This window comes from Piliocolobus tephrosceles, chromosome 12 (genome assembly GCF_002776525.5).
Source record: "Piliocolobus tephrosceles isolate RC106 chromosome 12, ASM277652v3, whole genome shotgun sequence".
Lineage (NCBI taxonomy): Eukaryota > Metazoa > Chordata > Mammalia > Primates > Cercopithecidae > Piliocolobus > Piliocolobus tephrosceles.
This window is the reverse complement of record NC_045445.1, coordinates 124584910-124606342: the sequence shown is the minus strand read 5'-3', so window position 1 is coordinate 124606342 and position 21433 is coordinate 124584910.

Here is a 21433-nt window from a genome sequence, read left to right as displayed (position 1 = left end):
TGTGGCCCAAAGGACCAGTTAAATACTCATCTTTGGGGCTCGGGACCCAGCACCTGAATGGTTTTTAAGATCCCTAGGTGTCGCTGAGGTGCATCTTGGTTTTAGAACTGCCCCCTCTGAGCCTGATGGGTTTGTATTATCAATATGGGAAGCTGACTCCAGCTGGATGGTATGTGCCTTGAGGACAGAGTTCCCACCTCAACCTTCCTTGTGGAACCTACTGTGACAGTACAACGTCTGCCCGAAGGAAGCAAGCACTAGAAGGATTCTGAGCAACTGCTACCCAGGAAGACAGTTTCTAGGAAGTTCCAAGGGAACTGAAGTATTCATGAGAGATGGCCAACCTGGATACTCTCTCCAGTAGGCAGGAGATTCACTAGGGCCCACTTGGGGTCAGTGCCCGCCACAGTCAGGGGTATCTGAATCCAACTCAGAGCAAAAGGATGTCAGAAAATAACGCTCAGCACAAGTTTTCTCTCTCAGCTCCCAAGTGGGTCTTTGTCTGGGAGTGATTTGAGGCCCCCTACACAACCAAATCCTCATCATACCCAAAGAATATCAAAGAGTTTCAAAATGTACACTAATAGCTAACGCCCTTTGGTATTGTATGTTCCATAGTAGCCATGCAGGTACTCTTCCGAAGCCTCTGTACAAAGATGTGTACAGAGTAATGCACTTTGGACTTAAGACCTAGAATGAAAAACTTTATCAGCAATGAATGTTTCTACCTGAAGGCTTAGCCCCTTGGCTGGGAGGGGTGCCAGATCATTGACTCCTCCTGGAAGAAGGCACTAGGACAACTGGAAGTGAAGGGGTCCTTATACAACCAACAGATGTAAGTTGTTGACTGCTCAAATAAAGTGCTTTTCCAGATCCAAGACTGGTGTTTTCTTACCATTTGAACAGAGACTGTTCTATTGAGAAAACAACTTTTTTCAGCACTTTCTTGTAGAAGTTTGAACCCAGTGTGTTTACCCTCTCCAAAGGAACCAATATTTCAGATGTAATTTTCACTTTTCCAGAATTGTTTTACTAGTTTTAAAGATGTTATCAATAACCCAGTCACTGTGAGGGTACAACATGTAACCTTTTGCTACCATCTAGTGGATCTACTGAACTTTACACTGAAACATTTTTGCTTTAATACAGTCATTCTACTACTTCTTTACCTTTACCCAACACCAAGTAACACCCCTAACAAAAACAGCAAGATAGGTCCCCAGTGCCTTATCCCCTTTGGTGCTCTTCAATGAACACCACCTCCATATAGCTTTTTTTAATAAATTTAAGGGGTACGAGTGCAATTTTGTTACATGCATAGATTGCATAGTGGTGAAGTCAGGGCTTTTATGGTATCCATCACTCAAATAACACACACTGTACTCATTAAATAATCTATCATCATCCACCCCCTCCCACCTCCACAGTAGCTTTGAACTGAGCTTACAATAAACAAGCAGCATAAAGTTTACAAATCTATAAAAATAACTGGGATACTTAAAGTCACTAGTAGAAAATGACAGAAAGAACAAAAGGAACTACAAGAAAGCTAGCATTGCAATGTGATGATCTTTCAGACTTCTCTGTCCTGAGGACATGCTGTCAGCTAATGGAGAGAGGGCAGCTCCAATAATCCTCTACACTAATCCACTCTGAATTTGGTTACAATACTAAATTGCTATATGATGAATAGTAAAGCTACCTGGGAAAGAGGGGGCTAGTTATTGATCAATATTCATACTCCCCTTCTTTTACAGAATTGGAAGTTTTACCTGAGGAAAAACTTCCTGTTTCAGGCCCCCTGCTACAGACTTTAGGCCCTTGCCCTTGCCTTTCCTTCTAGGGGCTAGACATGATGGTGAGCAATCCCTGGCCGTGTGAAGGAAGGCAAGAGTTTAAGATGGCAGAGTAACAAGACAGCAGCCTGATGCCAGTCTGGAGTTCCCACCCAGAATTTTACATGAGAGAGAAAGGAACAAGTGGAGAGGCTAGGGCAGAAAGACGGAAGCAATAGGAGAGGTCAAGAGGGGAAGGATGCATGGAGAGACATCCTCGCACTTGTGAGATTTGGCAAAGGAGGGACCTGAGATGAGGAACTTAAAGATACGTCCTTGGAAAACACCAAAACTTAGAGGTTAGGAAGAGAAAGACTAGTCATAGAAGAAACAGAGCAACAAGATGAACAACAGAGGAGCACCAAAGTCATAGGAGTAAGGGGACCATCAGTCTTATTGTGAAAAAAAAAAAAAAAGGCTTGAGAAAAGACTCATGGATCTATATATAATAACTGTGGGATGTCAGTATGACCATGCCCTGGAGCTATCCGCCTTTTATAATCCTCCCATTACCTTACCTACACAGTATGCCCAGATCATCCTTACGTGGCTCACCGATTCCTTCCATATATACCTTGTACCATCCTAGAACATCTCCCACCCTCAGACATACTGGCCACACCAGGAACACATTATCAGTTATCACCTCATAGTCACCATCATTATCACAATGCCCCATAATTGCCCACAGCCAACAAGCACAGCAAGGTGGAATAAAAAGTAATCCAGCTACACTATGAATACAGCATCTAAGACAGAACACTGGAATTCAACAGAGAAGTGAAAGGAAATACCCAAGGCATGGAAGGAGAGGAGAGGTACACAAATCAGCCCAGAGGCTCCCCAGTGTGGGGAAAGGGTAAGTGAGAGATTCCTAGTCATCCACATTCCCACTACAGACTCCTATAATACTAGCCACAATAGAGCCCCTCAACCCTCACAGGCCCTAAGACTAGCATGGGGAGCTGCCTGGAGACCATGCGATGGCATTGCTCTAGAGATGTTGCTCACACTGGGTCCCACACACTCCCCAAGTCCTAAGCAGCTATAGCATGGCACCATTTTGAGAGCCCAACCCCTACTATACTGCATTCTTCCCTGGAACCCAACAGTCCCTGCATCTGCACATCCCTGGAGCCCCACTAACATCCCCTCACATCTACCCAGAGGTCTGCAGCAGTATGACACCAGCTAGACCCAGCAAAACAGTAGGCTCCCCAGCACGCTGGCACACACACTGCCCTGCACCCCAGGAACGGGCAGTGCAGTGCACCCAGGAGGCTGCTCCAAAGACAAAGGGAGCCAAGTCACATGCTCCTCAGAGCCTGAAACTCGCCTGCCTGGAGCCACAGCCATTGACAGCAACCTCGCTCCCATCACCAGCAGGACTACAGGACACTTAAATGCACCCTGAGGCCAGACTGCCGCCACTAAGGACCAAAGCATGTACCACTTACAGTGACTCGGCCCCTTCTTCCCCACTCTGTCATCAGCAACAGGGCCAACACACACTTGCATGTACCCTGAGAACTGGCTCCCCCAGCTGCTGCTGCTGCCACCGCCATGGCAGCCACTACCAGAGCTGAAGCACAGGCTCCCCAGAGCTCCCTAAGAGCTGCCTGCCTGCAGCTGCTGCCACTGACAGCAAACCCATCCTCCCCACAAGCAGCAGGGCCACAGTGCATTTGCACATACCCTGAAGATGGACTCTCCCCGCTCGCTGCCACTGCTGTGCCACCACCCAAGCACACTGCTGGGGAACCTAGGGAATCACCCTGCCCTGCCCACCACAGCCTGTGCCCATATGGACCACTGGGGAGGGCCTGAAGGCAGACCTGCCCAGCCTGGTACCACCCCCTTCAGTACCCAAACATGCCACCTGGGGGCATGCTCCCTCCACTACTGTTGGCATCTGTGCACTCCTCTTGGATACCTGAGGACAGGCCCATCCAGCCTACTACTACCATCATAGCCAGCACCTACCTGCACACACCAACTAGGGGGCTGGGGATTGGCCCACCCAGCCTGCCACAGGCACCACTATCACAAGCGTTTGCCACCCAGGAGCCCAAGGTTTGTCCCACCACTGCTACAGCCACTGTTCATGCCACACAATGAGTGGGAAAATGAGTGGGACATGGCCTCTGAGCAATTTCTCATAGGTCTCACATGTGCTCATGTTCCAGAATGATCTCTAGGCATTTCGCCACATTCAAATGAGCCATGCTATAAGATTGTCCCTACATGGCCTATATGGATATGTGAAGATCACCAAGACAAAATGTACATGCAATGCCCTATACATGGATAACACCAGAGCTTCCTCCTCCTAGGATATCCATAAGTCAAAAGGTCCCTCATTGTGGGAGGAAGCTGGTGCTATCTATCATCCACCATGTGTTTCTCTGTAGAACTCTGATTTGCATGACTGAAGATTTATGATGGATTATGGAATGAACGATACAAATGTAACAGGTCCCACAAGCCTCATTCATGGCCCTGAGTTAGATACAGAAACTAGTGTCTGACACATGTATGAAAAGAATCTGGGGCTAGAGATGCCTCTGCCAGAATATGCAAAAAGGGGCTAGCTAGACAGTGACCTGCACCTCTATCTCCTGCAGAAAAAAAGGCTTGTGATCTCCATGTGGACATGTGGACCCTGAGAAAGAATGACAGACTTTTTCTCCATCCAGAGGAGAAAAGGCATAAAGAACTTCCCCCTTCCTTCAAGCAAACGGTAGAGTTTTAGAAAGCTTTTCTTATCCCATGTTCAGTCATGGATAGACCATCCAGGCAGAAAATCAATAAGGAAACAGCTGACTTGAACAACTTTATAGACCAAATGACCTAACAGACATATACAGAACTTTCCACTGAACAGCAGAAGAATACACATTCTTCTCAAGGGCACACAGAACATTCTCCAGAATAGATCATATGTTAGGTCACAAAACAAGTCTTAAAAAATTTAAGAAGATTGAAATCACCCCAAGCATCTTCTCAGATCACAGTGGAATGAAACAAGAAATTAATAACAGAAAGGAAACAGGCCAGGCATAGTGGCTTATGCCTGTAATCCCTGAACTTTGGGACGCTGAGATGGGAGGATGACTCGAGGCCAGGAGTTCAAGACCAGCCTGATCAACATAGTGAGAACACAGTGAGACTCCCCCATCTCTAAAAATATACAATTTTTTGAGACAGAGTCTTGCTCTGTCGACTAGGCTTGAGTACAGTGGCACGATCTTGGCTCACTGCAACCTCCATCTCCAGGTTCAAGCAATTCTCCTACCTTAGCCTCCCAAGTAGCTAGGATTACAGGTGTGTGCCACCACGCCTGGCTAATTTTTGTATTTTTAGTAGAGACGGGGTTTCACTATGTTAGCCAGGCTGGTCTCGAACTCCTGACCTCAGGTAATCCGCCCGCCTCAGCCTCCCAAAGTGCTGGGGTTACAGGCGTGAGCCACCACGCCCACCCAAATAATTTAATTTTTTAAAAAAACAGGAAATTTCACAAACACATGGAAACTAAATAACACACTCTTGAACAACCATTAGACAAAAGAGGAAATCAAAAGGAAATTTTAAAACTACCTGGATACAAATGAAAGTGAAAATACAATTTATGAAAACTTATGAGATGAAGCAAAAACGTAATAAGAGGGAAGTTTATGGCAATAAACATCTACATCAAAAAGAAGAAAGATGTTAAACAACCTAATTTTATAACTCAAGGAACTAGAAAAAGAACTAATTAAATCCAAAGTCAGCAGAAGGAAGCAAATAATAAAGATTACAGCAGCAATAAATGAAATAGAAAAACAATTTTAAAAATCAATAAAATTAAGAGTTAGTATTCTGAAAAGATAAACAAAATTGACGAACCCTTAGCTAGACTAAGAAAAAAGGGAGAAGACTCAAATGAAATCAGAAATGAAAGAAGTACAATACAAAAAAATGATGCAGAAATAAAAAGGATTATAAGGGATTATTATGAACAATTATATACCAACAAATTGGATAATCTAGAAGAAATGAATAAATTCTGAAAAATATACAACCTAGCAAGACCAAATCAAGAAGAAACAAAAAGCCCAAAAAGCTCAATATCACATAAGGAGACTGAATTCATAATCAAAAACCTCTTAACAAAGAAAAGCCCAAGACCAGATGGTTTCATGAGTGAATTCTACCAAATACTCAAAGAAAAAATGCCAACGCTTCTTAAACTCTTCCAAAAATTAAAAGCGGGAACACTTCCAAACTCACTGTATGAGGCCAGCATCATCCTAATTCCAAAGCCAGCCAAAGACAGCACAAAGAAAAAACAAAATAAAATCTGTAGACCAATATTCCTGAAACATAGATGCAAAACATCTTGAATAAAATACTATAAAACCAAATTCAACAGCACATCAAAAGGATTATATACCACAACCAAGTGGGATTTGTCCCTAGGATGCAAAGATAGTTCAATATGCAAAATTTAATGTGATATACCACACTAACAGGATGAAAGATAAAACCACATAATCATCTCCAGAGATGCAGAAAAAGCATTGGACAAAATTCAGCACCCTTTCATGATAAAAAATCTCAACAAAATAGGTATAGAAGGAACTTACCTCAACACAATAAAAACCATTATGAAAAACCCACGGTTAAAATCATTTTCAATGAGGAAAAACTGACAGCTTTTCATCTAAGATCCAGAACAAGGCAAGGATGACAATTCCTGCCACTGCTACTTGACAAAGTACTGGAAGTCTTAGCCAGAGCAATCAGGCAAGAAAACGAAATACAAGGCATCCAAATCAGAAAGAAAGAAGTAAAATTATCTCTGTCTGCAGATAACATGACCATACACCTAGAAAACCCTAAAGACTCCACACACACATACATACACACACACACACAAAAAAAACTCTTAGAACTAAAAAGCAAATTCAGTAAATTTGTAGGATACAAAATCAACATTTAAAAAACAGTGGTGTTTCTATACACTAACAACAAACTATCCAAAAGGGAAATTAGGAAAACAATCCCATTTAATTAGCAAAAAAATAAAATACTTAGAAATTAACTGAAGAAATTAAAGACTTATACAGTAAAACTTACAAAACACTGATAAAAGAAATTGTAAAAGACAAAAAATACAAAGACTTCCCATGTTCATGGATTGGAAGAATTAATACTGTTAAAATGCTCATACTATACAAGCAATCTACAGATTCAGTGCAATTCCTGTCAAAATCACAATGGCATCTTTACAGAAACGGAAAAAACAATTCCGAAATGTATATGGAACCATAAAAGAAACTGAGTAACCAAAGTAATATTGAACAAGAAGAACAAAGCTGGAGTCACTTTCTGACTTCAAATTCTATTACAAAGCTATAATAATCGAAATGGTAGAGTACTGGCATAAAAACAGATGTATAGAGCAATGGAACAAAACAGAGATCCAAGAAATAAACCCATGCATATATGCTCAACTAATCTTCAACAAAGGCATCAAGAATACACAATAGGGAAAGGACAGTCACTTCAATAAATGGTGTTGGGAAAACTGGATATCCACATGCAAAATAATGAAATCAGACCCTTATCTTACACCATAAACAAAAACTGACACAAAATGGATTAAAGACTTAAAGATAAGGTCTAAAACTATAAAACTCCTAGAAGAAACCAGGGGGGAAACTCCTTGATATTGATTTTGGCAACAATTTCTTGCATATGACACCAAAAACACAGGCAACAAAAGCAAAAGTAAACAAATGGGACTATGTCAAACTAAAAACTTTCTGCACAACAAAGGAAACAATCAACAAAATGAAAAGGCAACCTAGAGACTGGTAGAAAATATTTACAAACCATATATGATAAGGTGTTAATATCTAAAATATATAAGCAACTCTTACACCTTAACAGAAAAATAAAAAAAAACCAAATAACTCAGTTTAAAAATGGGCAAAGGACCTAAATAGACCTTTTTTCCAAAGAAGACAATACAACAGGTATATGAAAAGGTGCTCAACATCCATAATCATCAGAGAAGTGCAAATCAAAACCACAATGGGATATCACCTCACAACTGTTAGGAGGGCTATTATCAAAGAGTCAAAAGATACGTGTTGTCGAGGATGTTATACACTGTTGATGGGAATGTAAATCAGTACAGTCATTATGGAAAGTAGTATGCAGGTTCCTCAAAATGTTAAAAATAGAATTACCATACGGCCCAGCAATCCCACTTCTGGGTATATATCCAAAGGAATTGAAATGAGAATTAAAAGAGATATCTGCATATCTGCACTCCCATGTTTACTGTAGTATTATTTCCAATAGCCAAAATATGAAAACAACCTCAGTGTTGGTGGATGAACAGATAAAGAAAATGTGGTGTGTCTGTGTATGTGTAATATTATTCAGCCTCAAAAAAGGAAGGAAATCCTGCCATTTGTGACAACTTGGATGAACCTGGAGGACATTATGCTAAGTGAAATAAGCCAGACACAGAGGGACAACTACTGCATGATCTCACTTATGTGTGGAATCTAAAAAAGTCAAACTCACAGAAACAGAGAATAGAAGGATGGTTATCAAGGGATGGAAGGTAAGGGAAAAGGGATGATGTTGGTCAAGGGGTACAAAGTTTTAGTTTTCCAAGATGAATAATTTCTGGAGATCTAATTTACAGCATAGTCACAATAGTTAACGGTACTGTACTCTATACCTGTAATTTGCTAAGAGGATATATCTTAAATCTAATCTTCTCAACACATACACACACACACACACAATGGTAACTCTGTAGAGGTAATGAATATGTTAATTAGCTTTATTGTGGTGATCATTTCATGATATATATGTATACCAAAACAAGTTGTATACCTTAAATACATATAATTTTAATATATCAATGATATTTCAACAAGGCTATTTTTTTAAAGTTTGTCTTATATCCTCCTGGAATTAGCAAAAACAGGAATTAATATCAGACTCACACAAATGAAGTCCAGAACCTGTGGCTGGAATGCTCTTGCTGGAAGATACAATAAGAGACTGACTTGTGAGTGAACCACACGCCTATCACATGCACAAGAAAGAGCTGTGCTTTCCAATGTCTGCACGTGGAGGCTATAATGTTGAGAGGCCTGAGATTGTATTAAAATCAAAGCATCCAAGAGTAACACTTGGAAAGAAAAGAAGGAGCACAACAGAGGGGTGAGTGACAAAATCCTAGGGGCTAAGATGCCCAGACCGAGAAAACGCACATTCCTGAAAGCCTGCATTGAATGGGAAGTCGAACACACACTGTCTCAGGTAAGAGATTTGGCAGAGGCTCTGTTATGGATTGAATTGTGTCCTTCAAAACGTTTATATGTGAAGTCCTAACACCCAGTGTCTTAGAATGTGACACTATTTGGAGATAGGGACTTTACAGAAATAATCAAGTTAAAACAAAGACATTAGGTGGCCCTGTTCCAATATGACTGGTGTCCTTTAAGAAGAGGAAATTTGGACACAGACATATACAGAGAGAATGCCATGTGAATAGGAAGATGGTCATCTATAAGCCAACGACAGAGGCCTAGAACAGAGCTTTCTCTTGCAGCCCTTGGAAGGAACCAACTGCCAACACATTGATTTCTGACTTATAGCCTCCAGAACTGTGAGACAAATTTCTGTTGTTTAAACACTGAGTTGGTGCTACTTTGTTGTGGCAGCCTTATCAGACTTGGCCTTGGTCTCCAAAGGCCAAGATAATAAATGTCAGATACTGCCATAATCTAAAGTGAGGCACTAGGACACCTTGCGAAGAAATGGAAACATACAGGATCTGCTGGCAATACTTGTCACTTCACTTATATGTGGAATCTCAATAAGTTGAACTCATAGAAAGACAGTAGAATAGGGTGGTTACCAGGATGGAGTTAATAGGGAGATGCCACTCAAAGGGTATAAACTTTCAGTTATAACATGAGTAAGTTCTGGAGAGCTAATGTACAGCATGATGACTATAGTTAATGTATTATTCTAGATTGGGTTTCTACCTGCTTAGAAGTGACCGCAGGACAGTTTGTTAAGAGTAGCCAGATGACTATGGGAACTTCATGAGATTCCTTCTCATACAAGGAAAGAACATTCTCAAGCCAGTTGTTTTACATAAAAAGAAAATTACTTTCTTTGTGTTTCCATGAAGGCAGCTCAACAACAACACAATTGTGGACACAGTGAACGAATTTCTATCTGAATATGCTCCAGAGAAATCGGACAGCCAAGAAATTATAATGAGGACTGCAGGATGGCACTCCTCTCTGGAATGTTTCGTAGCCCCAAGGTAGGAGATACATAGCGACTTCTCAGCTATGCACAATCCTACTGTTCTAGCATTTTTCAGTGGATATTGAAAATATGAAAAAATAAAGAGGTCCCCCTGAGAAAACCAACTAGTATAAATTCCCCTGCTTAAAGGAGGGAAGGAGAATTTCATACTGGAGATGATCCTCTGGGAATAAAAAGGGGGCTACTAACCCAAAAAGAGCTGAAGGCAGTCACACATATGGCAGTCTGCATGCACCCTGACATCTCACAGAAAGATAGGATAAAGGGATACTGGGTTACACACACATTATACCTGCCTTGTCTTCCTGAATTTCTCCCCATTCAATCCCCTTTTATCCCTTTGTTCCCTTTTGTGCTCTTTCTGTATTTTTTCCATGTTTCCCATGTTCTTATTAAGCTGAGTGGTATCTACAAAAAACAAAAAAAAATGCAATGGTACTCACAATGAAGACTGTACCCCAATCATTCAAGGACACTTTCCTAGAGAGTATCCTAATAAAATTTATTTCCACATACTCATCTCCCATATATGTGGTTTCCTAAATGAGATCTGTTCCTAAATGAGATCTCCAATGACCATGGAACACATCCAGATTCTCCTTCTACCCTTTTCACTACCAACTGCATTTTTCTAAATGTGTACTGTGACCTTAGGTGCCTCTGGAATTAGAAGGTAGGTTAAAAATTCCAGCTGGGTGTGGTGGCTCATGCCTGTAATCCCAGCACTTTGGGAAGCTGAGGCAGGTGGATCACCTGAGGTCGGGAGTTCGAGAGCAGCCTGACCAACATGGAGAAACCCCATCTCTACTAAAAATACAAAAAACTTAGCTGGGCATGGTAGCACATGCCTATAATCCCAGCTACTTAGGAGGCTGAAGCAGGAGAATCCCTTGAACCCAGGAGGCAGAGGTTGCAGTGAGCCGAGATCGTGCCATTGCACTCCAGCCTGGGCAACAAGAGTGACACTCCGTCTCAAAAAAAAAAAAAAAAAAAAAAAAATTCTATCAAGTACATTTGTCAAAAGCAGCTGGGGCCTTGAAAATCCACTCCATGGGGGAGCTGAGGCCCAAGGCCAACACGGAGATAAGGCCTCCCGAGGGCTGCCAACCACCTCATTGCAAACTTGGAATTGCAGTTCCTAGCCTAACAACTGGATACACAACATGTCATGATCCAAAAGGCAGAAAGAATACAAATAGGAGGAAATGATTTTTGCAAAATTACAGGACTACACATGTGGATTTACTAGGCACCAGAAGGTACAGTGAATTAAAAAGCCAACAATCACCAAGTCTTTTCAGAGTACCGTTAAAAATACAAAAGAGGCTCCCAGAGAATAACCATTAGTCTAAATACCCCCACTTAATGATATAGAGATAATCCAATATAAAAATTATCTTTAAGAACAACCAGAAGGCTTCAAGTCTAGAGAGCAGAAGGAAGTCAACCTGTGGCAGGGTCTGCATGCATGCTGACATCTCACAGAATGACAGAAAGAAGGAATACTGGCTTACATTCGCTTTTGAAATACGTAAACTAGATAACTAAATGTATCCTCAGACCCACAATTAAGGCTGCATTGAGGCAAGATGCTGTGGGTCAGACAAGTTCCTGAAAGTCCGTCTTGAACAGGATATTGAAAGCAATGTGCTTTTGGATGTAAGTATTTTGGCAGAGGCTCCAAAGGTCAAAACAATAAATGTCTAGGACCCCATATCCTAAGGTGAGGTACCATACTATCTGCCAAAACCCTGAGCAAAACTGGGTCGGCTGACATTAGTCCATTTCCAACTTTAGAGATGTGAATATTGAGGTGGAAGAAGAAGGAAAGAGATTTTAGAGGGAGTTGTCACTGTGGTAGGCATTTTCTTTTCTTTTCTTTTTTTTTTTTTTTTTTGATACAGAGTCTTGCTCTGTCCCCTAGGCTGGAGTGCCGTGGCGCGATCTCGGCTCACTCCCAGCTCGGCCCGCGGTTTTTATGCCATCCTCCTGCCTCAGCCTCCCAAGTAGCTGGGACTACAGGCGCCCGCCACCACACCCGGCTAATTTTTTTGCATTTTCAGTAGAGACGCGGTTTCACCATCTTAGCCAGGATGGTCTCAATCTCCTGACCTCATGATCCGCCTCCCAAAGTGCTGGGATTGGCATTTTCTTCTGTGTCCTGAATAAAAGGCTTCACTTGCTTTCCCTAATCTCATAAATAAACATTTAATTTAAATGGAAGAAACCTGCTGGGAAAATATCACATTTAGAAACAAAACTGACTTTCTTAAGCCTGTGCTCCACTACAAGCTGAGCATCAGCTGTCCATTCCGCTAAGGTTTTTTGTTGTTGTTTTATTTTTTATCAATATATAACAGTTGTACATATTTTGAGGGTACAGGTGATATTTTGATATATGTATGCAATGTGTAATGATCCATTTTCTTTAAGAATTTGAGTCATTTTTCAATGGCACCTGCTGTCTGGGGATGGCATGTGAAGTAAATAGTTCATTGCAGGGAGTACTTTTTGCCGTAAAGGTTGCACCAATGTGTAACTGCATGTGGTTGGTGAATCCAAATATTAAACCAGTCCAACTAACAGTTATTTCAAAGAGTTCCACATCTGCTGTGCGCACAGGATTGACAATGCCATACACAGAAAAGGGATATACTGCAGCCCATGAACAGTGGTAACCTTGAGAAAGGATACAGCGCCAGATCTGAACTATCTGCATGTGGGATCCAGAGATCCTCTTTCTACTCGACTAGACAGCTGGCACTCTGGGCACATTTGCCAGACTCCCTTGGTCTCATATGCTGGAAACAGTAAGTCTTAATTTGGGGCCAGATCCTGAATTGTAGATGGACTACCATGCCTTGTTGCATAGTCTATCAAGGTGGCCATTATCTCAACATGGGCAGGACATGTCTGATGAGCTTATTAATTCCACTAATTTTCATCCCCAAATGGACTTTATCCACAAGGATTTACATGGGGCATAAATAGGAAGTATATGTTTTATGCAATTACCTGATTATAGTTGCCACCACTGAGGCTGAGACTTGATCATATAGTCGGCCCCCTGCCAGGCATTAGTCCACACTGTCAGCCCATGGGCACGTTGCCAGGAGTGATTCAAAATATAACAAGGTGAACTGGGGGGCCATTTTTAAGGCAAGAACTGCAGCCTATATCTAAACCAATACATCAGAATTCCCTTTTCATGCACAGAAGAAGCAAGCAGGTTCTGTACAGATTGTACAACTTCTGCAGCCTACTCTACCCCATCTGCCTTCAACTTAGTGGATGCATCCATGAACAAGACTCAGGAACACTCAGGAACCTGGATGCACCAAAGCCACCAGGAACATCAAGGTGGCACGGTCCCTGCATCTGACACACGCACAGCTAGAGGGTGACTGGACACTTTTTCCTACACCTCCAAGATACCTTTACTATCTGATGTACTTCTTCTCTGGAAATACCCTTTTCCCTTTAAAATGAATGTTTCTTAGCCAAAGCTCACTTTAACAGCGTTCTCATTTGGGATTCATCCCACAATAAAGAATTCAGGGTCTATCAAGACCTGCTCCTGTCTTGTTACTCTGTTGATGTCTGCCAACACCAACTAACAAGCCATCAAAAGTCTCTAAAGTGACATATGTCAAGTGATAGTTTCAGACAAGGACCGCAAATGAATCCCAAAATGTGCTATTACCTTTAACAAAAGAGTCACATCTTTTGCTGTAAGTTTTTGTCTGCATTAATAGCAGTTACTGACACTTTCTTTCAAAACGCCTCTGGATGACTTGCCTCAGTGGCAAGGTAGTCTAGACAACTTGCTGGAGAGTTTCTAAGGCAGGTTGTTGGTCAAGTTGAATGCCTTTCAAGCAATCTTATGTAATGAGCTGACAGGATCTCTGTGTATGAAATATATCCAATACTAAACAAGCTTATAATGTTCTGTGCCAAATTTGGTTTTAGGGCAGTTTTAAAACCATCAGTTTTTCCTGAACAGGCTCAAAGATTATACTCTAGGCACCAACCCACATGGTTCAACAGAACTATATCTAAATGACTGGCTATTGATTCTTGTCAGGATTAATCTTCCAGTGCTGGTCACTCAGATATTGGACTACTAAACACAGACAATACTGTGTCTATAGCCCTTACAATCACAATAATGTCATCATTTAAAGATACCAGGACACCTCTGGTTAGATTTCAGTCTTTTGTAGGTTTCATCCTATTCACTGATGAGAAATCACATGTTTAGGTTATCATGAGGCAGCAGATGAACATATATTGTAATCTATAAAGCCAAAAAGCCTCTGAAAAAATAATGCAGGGGTACTGAAGAAAGCATTAGCATGTCCACCACCACAAACCAGGCCATTCTTTCTCAACAATGAACTCTATGATCACTTTGATATCTGCAAGTGGAGCAGTAACAAGGACTGTTGCCATATTGAGCTTGTGATATGGTACAGGGAGGCATCAAATACTACAGGGTTTTTTGATCAACTAAGGGAACTCCTTTCATGGAGGAACCCTATACTGCTTTACTTGGAACCCTATACTGCTTTACTTATGCCCCATGGAACATGGAACCCTATACTGCTTTACTTATGCCCCATGACTGGGTTGGAGAAGGCTGGCAGGCTCTGGGTTACCTATTCAACCAACTACCACTACTCTATCATGGCATTTCCCCACTGGAAATAGCCCTTACAATCAAGAGAAGAATTACATATACTTAACACAACTCTTTCCACAAAACACTCAGCAATATCAATTATAATATATTGCCTATGTATTGGCCCAAAAAGGCCCACCCGTAAACTCACATCAGTCCATAGTCCAATCTGACAGTTACTTCCACATCCAAAGTAAATTTTTGACCGTGCCCTTTGGGACTTCTTAGAGCCATAGTAACTTGTGACCCCATGCCCATAAGGACTGAAAAGGCTTGAAAACTTTAAGCCCCCAACCCTTGACTACATCAAGTTCCAACATACCTTGATTGGTGCATAAAGCCTCCAGTTCCATTTAGAGAAGGAGGGGCCACATGCTCTGCCCTAGACTTGTATGTTCTTAAAAGGAGAAAGATCTGGACCGGGTATGGTGGCTCTTGCCTGTAATCCCAGCACTTTGGGAGGCCAAGGTGGGTGGATCACCTGAGGTCAGGAGTTCGAGACCAGCCTATTTCAACATGGTGAAACATCATCTCTACTAAAAACACAAAAATGAGCCAGGTGTAGTAGCTCACGCCTGTAATCCCAGCTACTCGGGAGGCTGAGGCAGGAGAATTGCTTGAACCCGGGAGGTAGAGGTTGCAGTGAGCCGAGATCAGGCCATTGCATTCCAGCCTGGGCAACAAGAGCAAAACTCTGTCTCAAAAAAAAAAAAAAGGAGAAAGATCTAGATAGAAAGGTAGTATTAAATGTACTAAATGTGATAAATGTCAGTCTGAAGAGTACATATCTCAGTAAGGGAGGATAAGCCTCTCAGTCCTCCTCCTGTGATTAGCAATGTGGTCATGGCCAGACTGACTTGGAACATAGGGTGGATCATAGATAATGGGGTTATCTTCACCCCTTGTCCTCCAGCACAACTGGCAGGACTCCCTCATCTGCTAACCAAGAAGCCAAACACATATTGCCTCACTGTGCATTTGCCCATCCTCAATATTACTTCTTTCCTACTCACTGTAGGAGTGGACTTCAGTACATTTCTGTATAACAGACTGTCCCTGTCACCACTTTATCAATGAGGTCTGCTACTGCTCCTCAAGTCCTGTTCCATACTTGTCCAGTCAACCTGTGGGATCTCACTTGTATTTTTTCCAAAAGGGCACTATGACCTTATCAGCCAGCCTCCAGGAAAAGGGAGTTAAAAATATGATGGAATCAATCTGTGAAAAACCAGGTGTGGCAGAGCCCCATGTAGTTTTCCCTCTTTTACTTTAAAATAAACAAGCCAACTTTTGCAGCCATTTTGCAACAACTGTTCTCTCAGGAACACAGAATACTTTATTTGGTGAAAGACAATAGTTGTTCTTTGACTACAAATGGGATTCAGTGAGCAAAACCACTTATATTATTTCAAGTATCATAACTGGCAGGTAAGCCCTGGATTTTGTTGGGGATCTTAAGTTTCCCTTGCTGGTAAGCATCTGAGGCCATAGGGTTGACACCTTCAATTTGCCAACTGAGACATTATAACACAGTGAAAGCATTAGGCATAAGAGGAATTTTTCAGGCTGGGCGCGGTGGCTCATGCCTGTAATCCCAGCACTTTGGGAAGCCAACGTGGGTGGATCACAAGGTCAGGAGTTTGAGACCAGCCTGGCCAACATGGTGAAATCCTGTCTGTGCTAAAAATACAAAAGTTAGCTGGGCATGGTGGTACATGCCTATAGTCCTAGTTACTCGGGAGGTTGAGGCAGGAGAGTTGCTTGAACCCGGGAGGCTGAGGTTGCAGTGAGCCAAGATCATGTCACCACACTCTAGCCTGGGTGACAGAGCAATACTTTGTCTCAAAAAAAAAAAGAATAATTTTTTTTCTTAAGATTTGAGCATTCGCAATTCACCATATAACACATTTCGAAACTGATTACACATTAGCAAACAGGGCATACAATGAATCAGCTGACAAGCCTATCAATGATAAAATCAATTTTGACTTTTTTATCTTTTCACTACAAGTTCTACCAGCTGCATTCAGACACTTGTACGGAAACAAAGACTATAAATAATTTTTACACAGACACTACAATACCAATTTCCAGGAGACCATCTACTCTCCTTGGCTGGAAGCCCAGAAAATAAGGAGGTGGGAGACATGCCAGGGGAACAACTGGCACCAGTAAGCACGAGTTTGTACTTGCTTTCAGCCATCCTCTGGGGTCACAAAAAATGTACCTTTAACAATAATTAGGCACCAATTAAACAGATGATTTCAATCTTACCTCTTGCTGCCTAACCTTCCAAACGGTTTCAACAGGTGACATACACTATTGGACCACAAATAAACTATCTTATCTTTCCCCTAACTTGGCCCATACACAGCGGGCCCATTTACCCCTACCTTGGCTCACTGTTGGACAGTGGGACGACCCCTACACTCCCCACTCACCCATCATGTAGACAAGGATTCCAGGGAGTCTTGACCTCTCCTAATACACCCTATCTGTGTTATACAGTCATAAGAATCTCATCTCATCCAATGGCTTGACCACAGTAAATCCAGTGCCATGGATCCCTGGTGTCTTATCCATCCTAACATGGAATTTACAGTCTCCTAGTGGAGGAACCTTATTGCCCCTCTTGCCTACCAGCTAGGTGAGAAGATGTATCTTAGAAACCAACCTGATCAGTATGCTCTCTTGTCTAATAAAAGGGCCAACTTTTTCAGCCACACATTTCAGACCAGATATGTCATCTCATGCACAGAGACATGCAAGGCCAAGGACAAGGCCCAAATTATTATTCCACTAAAAACTCTAAAAACACACTTTTACGGCCAGGCACAGTGGTTCACACCTGTAATCCCAGTACTTTGGGAGGCCAAGGTGGGTGAATCACTTGAGGTCAGGAGTTTAAGACCAGCCTGGCCAATATGGTAAAACCCCATCTCTACTAAAAATACAAAAATTAGCCAGGTGTGATGGCACACATCTGTAATCCCAACTACTTGGGAGACTGAGGCAGGAGGATCACCTGAGCCTGGGAGGTGGAGATTGCAGTGAACAGTGACTGCCACTACACTCCAGCCTGTGTGACAGATTGAGACCCTGTCTCAAAAAAAAAAAAAAAAAAAAAAAAAAAAAAAAAAGACTGGTGGTCAAGGGGAGAGGAGATGAAGACAGGAAAGGCAAAAAGAGTTACTATATCCATCCAACTGAGAGTAACTGCTAAAAGGTATGGGGTATCATTTTGGGGTAATGGAAATGTTCTGGAATGAGATCGTGGTAATTGTCAAATAACAATGAAAAAACTAAAAATCACTAAACTATACACTTTAAAATAGCAAAGTTTTTGTATATTAATTATATTTCCCCAAAACTGCAAAATTAAACAATAACAAACATTTCTCAAACTCACGGTTTGTGTGGATCACGAATTCTAGAATGGCGGAGCTGGGAGGTTCTGGCCCGGTGCATCTTGTGAGGCTGTAGTCAAGATGTAGGCTGGGGCTGCAACATCAAAATTGACTGCAGGTGAAAGATCTACCTTCAAGGAGATACAGTCACAGGGCTGGCAAGGTGGTGCTGGTAGTGAGAGGTCTGTTTCTTCCCACATGGGCCTCTCCAAAGGCTGTTTGTACGTCCTCACAACCTGGCGGATGACTTATCCTAGAATGAGAGAGGAACAAATATTGTTTCCCCATTACCTCAAGCAAATGACAAAAAACTTCAGAAAGCTTGGATTATATCTCCTGCAGGTTAAGGACTGCAGGAAATAATTTGACTCATACAAGTAAAGTCTAGAGGCTGGGGCTAGAGCAGCTCCTGGCAGAAGGAACAATAAAAATGGGATGCTTGGGCATAACCTGCACTACCAGCAAATGCGGAAAAATCTGTGTTTCCAGGAAACAAATATGGATCCCACAAAAGACAGTGGCCTGAGATTGCCTTAAAAGGAAAAAAGCTAAGTGGGCCACCCACTGGAGCGGAAGGACTCCTACACAGGGATGGGCTACAAAAGGCCTAGGGACTGAGGGGAAGCCTAAGTGGCCAGAGGAAAGACACTGGATGTGGCAGGGCCACGTACTCTGAGGTCCCTCAAGGAGCCTGCAAATGTCCCCATGACTGTGTCAGACAAGGATTTCCTCCATATCACCAAGCCCCAAGGCTATATTGCAACTTTGCCAACCATGCAAGGGTATGCCCTTCTCCCACAAACCTGGTACTTTCTGGGCCCCCACTGTCGATCAGAAACAGTGTGTGGTGAAATCAAGTTTCCATATGAACATTTATGTGACCATTGACTAATATTTGTGAGCATCAGTGGAATTTTAGCTTGATAATAGCAGGAACACGTCTATTTTGTTACTGCTGCCTCCCAGTGACAGTGTCTGGCACATAGTAAGTGCTCAAAAACTATTCCTGATCCCTACCTCACATGTTACACAAAATTAACTCAAATGGACCAAATACCTGAATATAAAAACTATAACTATAAAACTCTTAGAAGAAAAAAGCAGGTGTTTATCTTCATGACCTTGGATTAACCAATGGCTTCTTAAAAATGGCACCAAACATACAAGCAACCAAAAAATAGAGATAACTTGTACTTCATCAAAATTAAACTTTTTTACACCAAAGACCCTAGCAAGGAAGTTAAAAGACAATCCACAGAATAGGAGAAAATATTTGTAAATCATACATCTGATAAGGGTTTAGTATCCAGAATATAAAAAGAATTTGTATAACTCAACAACAAAAAGAAAACAACCCAATTACTACATAGGCAAAAGATTTAAGTGGACATTTCTCCAAAGATGATACATAAATGGCCAAAGAACATATAAAAAGATGCTCAACATCATTAGTCATTTGGGAAATGCAAATCAAAACCACAATGAGATACAATCTCACACCATTAGGATGACTATAACCAAAAAAGAAAAAAATGGGCAATAACAAGTGTTGAAGAGGCTGTAGAGAAATTGGAACCCTCAAACATTGCTGGTGTGAATGAAAAATGGTGCAGCTGCTGTGGAAAACACTTTGGCAGGTACTCAAAAGTTAAACATAGAGTTACCATATGGTCCAACAATTCCACTCTAGGTATATATCCAACAGAACTAAAAATGTATGTTAACACAAAAACTTGTATGAGAATGTTCACAGCATCATTGTTCAAAATAGCCCAAAAGTGGAAACAACACAAATATCCATCAATTTATCAATGGATAAACAAAACTGGTATATCAACAATAGAATATTATTAAGCCATAAAAAGGAATGAAGTACCAATACACACTACAACTTGGATAAACTTTGAAAACATTAAGCTTAAGTAAAAGAAGTTAGGCACAAAAGGACAAATATTGTTTGATCTTACTTATATGAGGTATCTAGAAATATTCAAATTCATAGAGACAAAAAGTAGAATATTGGTTTCCAGGGCATAGGGGGAAAGGGAGATAGAGATTTATAGTTAATTGGTTACAGTTTCAGTTTCGGAGATGAAAAAATTCTGGAGGATGTGGTGATGAGTGCACAACAATGTGGATGTACTTTATGTCACTGAACTGCACACTTAAAAATGGTTAAAATGGTAAATTTTACGTTATGCATATTTTACCACAATAAAAAAGGATTGAAGTACTAACACATGATACAACTTGGATGAATCTTGAAAACATTATGCTTAAGTAAAAGAAGCAAGACACAAATGATTCCATTTAAATAAAATGTCCAGAATAAGCAAATCTAGAGAGAGAAAAAGTAAATTAGCTGTTGTATGGGGGGATGTTGCTTGTTGGATAGGAGGAAGGGGGAAATTGAGAGTGATTAATAGGTATGAGGCTTCTTTTAAGTGTTCTGGAATCAAATAGTGGTGAACACAAAGCACAACATTGTGACTATACTAACAACCACTTTATATTTTATTCTTAAAAATGAAAAAACCATGTTTTGTGAATTTTGTCTCAATTTAAAAATTGGCCAGAAAGTCTTCCCCCAGAATGAGTAATCTAAGTACAAGACAGACAGAAACTATCTTTTTATGACACAGCCTCAGAAGTAACAAAGCATTACTTCTGCCATATTCATCAGAAGTGAGTACCTAAGTCTGGCCCACATTCAAAGTTAGGCTTAACGTTTACCCTATCATTTCAGTTTCACAACACGGGGAAACTATTATTGTCTTCCATGTACAGATGAACACACTGAGGCTCAGACAGGTTGAATAAACTTACCAAGGCCACAAGGCCAATAGATGGCAGAGCTCCGATTTGAATTTAAAAACAACTGACTCCACAACCTGTGCTTTTAACTACCATCAGTGGTGGTACTTAATTTGCCCATTTGTGAAACCTATTTGTGCCCATTTGTGAAACCAAAAATGCTTGGGGCCTCCCAGAAAACCTGTTGAAACATCATTTGGTGGCTCATGCCTGTAACCCCAGCACTTTGGGAGGCCGAGGCAGGCAGATCACAAGGTCAGGAGTTCGAGACCAACCTGGCCAGCACAGTGAAATCCCATCTCTACTAAAAAAAATACAAAAAAATTAGCCAGGCGTGGTGG